The sequence below is a fragment of the Dipodomys merriami genome, unplaced genomic scaffold, assembly GCF_024711535.1.
Source record: "Dipodomys merriami isolate MVZ:Mamm:240054 unplaced genomic scaffold, mDipMer1.0.p SCAF_939, whole genome shotgun sequence".
In the NCBI taxonomy this organism is placed as follows: Eukaryota; Metazoa; Chordata; class Mammalia; order Rodentia; family Heteromyidae; genus Dipodomys; species Dipodomys merriami.
In genome coordinates, this window is record NW_027206556.1 from 77209 (window position 1) to 81960 (window position 4752).

Below are 4752 nucleotides of genomic sequence, written 5' to 3' on the forward strand. Positions count from 1 at the left end.
CTCTAGTTCAAGCATTGGCTTTTGAATTTTTGCATCCCGGAAAACAATTCTGCAAAGAAAAGACATGGGGCCAGGTTCCATGCAAAATCATTTAAAAAAATCCAATTTGTTTTGATTCACTGATGGCTTCTTGAATTCTTTTTTGCCTTGTCCATGATTGTGTAAAGTTGCATTCCTTTTCATAAACCTGGACTCTCAGGACTGGGTAACTGCAAAGGTCTCTCTGTCTCAAGAATTTCCGTGAAGATCTCGATCCAAAAGGCTGATTAGAATAAAGGTGAAGGATAGACACTGCAACGGCGGCTCGGCCAGGAGAGATACTTTAGATTTACCCAGGTACAACACAAATTCAACTGTTATACACAGATGGATCTGGGTAAGTCAGATGTGTTTAGGGGCCCAGACTCGAAATCTATCCCCTTCAGGATTATCTAGATGAGCTTAGGAACCTCGGGTGGGAAATAGAAGCTGAGACACTTGCAGGTGAGGAGATGCTGTTGTCCTCTGCAGGTTGCTGTCAATTTCTGGAACTTTACTGCTTTACTCACTGTTCAAGACTGTTGTCTTATGGTTATTTCTCTTAACTATATTAATTTTTTTAATTTTGTTGGTTTTTTTTCTCCCTTGGTGGCCTCCCGGGCTCCCTCTCCACTAGCTCACAGGGGAATGAGCAAGAATGGGAACTAGCCAGGGGGATGGGGAGTGGGGGGCGCGGGTAACAGGGTGGGGGAGGCCAGGGGGGAAAGCTGCCATTTCAATCCTCATCCACCTCCTCGCCTTAGGACTCCTCACCACCCCCCCCCCAGCATGACGCTTGTAAAGCTTATCCCTCTGCCACTCCTGGATTTCTTTCATCTCATCCGCATACCGGCAGAAGGCGCCACCAAACTTGCCCCAGGCCTTGAAGGGCACGGTGATGGCATTGCGGTAGGACGGCTTCACCTCACTCACACAGTAGAAAAACTCCGTACTTGTTGCAGCCCACATCGAAGAAGAAACATTTGGAGTCCACCGTAATAGAGGTGCTCTCCAGGAGTTCCCCGTACAGCCCACCCCCCCCCCCCCCGGCCACCGGCACCGCCTCTTGGGCCTCCGGCCAGCTCGTGGTCTTCGCCTCCGTAGTCATCGAGGAGCTTGGCGAGCGTGTTGGAATTCGATGAGACCTTGCGCAGGCAGCACGATGGTCTGGCCGCTCTGGAGGCCGCCAGGCCCTGGGCCTGCGCCAAAGCCGCTGCCGCGGTTGATGGTCTGGCGGATGTGCAGGAAGGGGCCGTGCTGGTTCTCCTTGAGATCCAGGTAGTACTTGCAGTTCTCACGCACCAGGAACTCGCTCTTGAGGTGCGCCGGCCTGCCGCCCTCCTCAGCGCCCGCTGCCAGCTGCTCGGGGCTGCTGGGGCCCAGCTGCGCATAGTGATCGATGAAGTCGCCCAGCGAGTCACGGAAATTGGCCGCCACCACAATCGACAGCGTGAGGCGGCTCTTGGAGCCGCCCGTGCCCACCTCTGCGATCTTCAGGAAACCGCCCTTGGCATTCTGCTTCACATCCAGGTAGAAGCGCTTGTTCTGGATGTCCAGCCGCTTCGAGGCCAGCTCCTGCTTCTCCTGCTGGCCGCCACCGCGGGGTGCGGCCTGGAAGCCTCCCTTCCCGCCACCGCTGCCGCCACCGCCACCGCTGCCGCCACCACCGCCGCCGTGCTAGCTGCCGCTGTTGCTGTCCACTATCTTCTTGGCTACTGCCTTGCCGCTGCCCACTGTGCTCGCGCCCCCGCCCTCCGCCCTGCGGCTCGCGCTCCCGGGCCCCCAGCCTTGCCTGCCGGCTCCTCATGCGCTCCCGCTGCTCATCGCCGGCCGCCGCCGCCATCCCCCATCCCCCAAGGAAAATTCTTGTGTGCTGGGCCAGTGGCTGTTACTGAGCTGGGGTACTGTACTCAAGTGGGCTTCCAGGTGCTCGCCAATGGTGACAAGGAGACTGTGGCCTGTCATCATAGGGCACCACCACCATTGGGTGACCACCTTCCAGGCTGCCTTTGCTGACCGTGATGACCGAAAGGCTGCCATACTTGCTGCCAGTGGTGAATAAGCCCATTTTATAGAGAGGAATTACTATTCTTAAGTGCGAAGACTGGCATTGGTTGAAGGTCACACGGCTGGAATGTATGGATTTGTACTCTGCTCATGCGACTTTAAATTGAGTCTCAGAATTGAGCACCATCCACTGCAGGGCTGGTTGGAGCAACAGCTGGTGGGGTTCCTCCCTCAGGATCTCTGACTCAGTGTGTGTCTGTAAAACCCACTCTTACCTTTCACCTTCTACCTTGGGTAGCCTACATCAGGGTCTTTGGTTGAGTACCAGGCTGTGCCTGCTGCCTGCTGCCTGCTTGCAGGTTGGCCTGCTCTGCAGCCAGCAAAAGCTGAAAGTGTTTCATGTACCATGCACACCAGAGACTCTAATGCATCTATGCCAACATCCTGAGGGCCACTGCCCAGCAGAGAGCACAGCTGAGCCTCAGAGACCTAGAAAACCTCTCTTGGAATGTTGGCTCTGTTCCCTCTTCCTTTTTGTCACACTGTCAAAAAACCTATATGTGCTAGACCAAGGAATGGGTGGCTAGGCCAGTCCCTAATGGGACTTTGTTGCTGTACATGAGCACTTCTACCTGCCACATCTTGGGCTCGCAACCCACTGGTATAAGTGCTAGATAATCAGGCCACCACTTCACACTTCAGGATAAAAGAAGCTCACCTGAGGTCTTGGTGCAAAGTCTACATGTTCAGGGCTTGTGTTACTAGCCACGTCCTCACTAGGGGATCAATAGTGTACTCTCTGTGGCTTCTTCCTCTCTGGGAATGACCAGGCCTTGCTTTATTCACAGGAGTGGCATCATAGGCAGATCCAGGAGATGCGCAGCATGGATGTGTGCCTGACTTTCATGTAGAGACTTAGATGACTGAGCCAGCCATGGATGGACAGGGAAATGCTTCTGCATCCAAGTTGCCTTGATGAATTCTTACTTAGAAGATGGCCTGGCTCTAAGCAGATCTCAAGGGGAAAACAAGAGTAGATTGGCTGGGCCACATCTATAATTCTAGTACTTAGGTGGAAGAGACAGGTAGAGAGCAGCTGGAGGCCAGGGTTTAACTTCATAGTGAGATTGTCTCAAAAGAAAGCCAACGACTGAGGAGGTAGACCAGTGGTTAAAGCAGTTTTCTACTGTGTGAAAGTGTCTGAGTTCAATTCCCAGCATTCTGAGGACAGCATAGACACAAGCTCTGTTTCCTGACCTCCTTTCAGAGGTAAAGGACCTAGCCACTTGATCAGGGTGCTTTACAATGAGAAAGACACCAATAGTACCTCAGTCTTGCACTGCCATTGAGCCTTCTTAATCTGTCTGTCCACTGATATGGACCAAGTCATGACTTCTGTTTCCCCACCACTAGGCCAGGGGACCCTTCCCTGTCTGTTCCTTCTCAGAAGGAACACAAGCCATGCTTCTCAGGTAGAACCAGAGTATTTTTGGCCGTTCCTTGGACCTGTTAGTCAGGCCGTGGACCTCAAGGAATCTGCTGTTCAAATGTGTGCCGAGGACCAGCTCTGTCGGGACAACGGAGGACACCTAGTGGAGGAACTGCCTCAGTCGATGTGGATGTGTAGGGACTGACAAAGCCACAGCTGAGGACAGAGATGGGGCCAGGGTTGCAAGGCTCCTTCCCCATTTGCACTTATCTCTGGATTACACCCAGCCATGTCCTCTGCTGCTCTGATACTGGAGATCGCTAGCAATAGGGGATCACACTGTGCATCTGTGGATTCTGATCTATGCCAAAGCATAGCCATTGGGAATTGGTAAGGATTGCTGAAGAATGTCCTCTGGAGTTGGGGGGGGGGGGCTTTCATGATGTGATGTGTGTTGGCACAGGTGAGGGCAGTTCATAGGGAGTGCTGTCAAATCCCTCTTGAGGACTTCCTGCTTACCTGTGATCCTGCCCATGGTTACAGCTGGACTTGAGGTGGTTAGGTTGTGAGCTGACAGATCAGAGACCTTCTCTAAACAGAGCCCTGAGTTATCTGGAGGGACGACTTGGCCCTGTCTGATGGCCTGGTAGCTGCTACCCAGCTCTGGCTCTTTTGGCTTAGTGGATGTGGAGGCCATGGTGCAGGTGAGGAAGGTCCTTTCCTTCTGGCAGCCCAAGGAGGAGATGTGGTTTGTCCCTACCTCTGGGCATTGCTTAAATGTCTCTGGTCCTGGAGGAGCTCAGAGTCCAGAAGCAGAGAAATGACAAAGTAAGTCCTGACAAACTTGCTTGTCACTAGTGGCAAAAGGTAGCCCAAGGTGTAGGCTGTCAGGCATTCTGGACCTCAGACATGCAATTATTCTAGTCCAATGCCATCAAGACCTGCCCTGCAGGCAGAACACTTATGTCATGGGAAGATATGGTGTAGTAAACGCCAGGTGGGTTTGCCATGGAGATGTTCTCCAGGGTCAGACTCTTGAGTGGGGGTGGGCAACTTCACCTACCCCTACCAAGTGCTGAAGGGCATTCTTTCCACTAGGAAATATCATTTTGTCATTAGTGGGAAGGGAGTTTGGGGGACAGATTGCATAAGCAGGGTACAAGCAAGATAGCTGGTAGCGAGTGGTGAAAGCTGCACTGCAGAATGAGGAACAGGAGGATGTAAACAGTTTACAAGGAGCCTTGAGTAGGTTGAGGTTTAAGTGAGCTCAGTGGGCGAGACCAAAGGCAGAGAGATTA

General features: G+C 52.9%; 1 pseudogene; it reads right to left on the reverse strand.

Moving 5' to 3' along the window:
* Positions 1-228: 228 nt before the first annotated feature.
* On the reverse strand, positions 229-1861 carry LOC138821758 (transcriptional regulator protein Pur-beta-like; annotated as a pseudogene).
* Positions 1862-4752: the final 2891 nt, after the last annotated feature.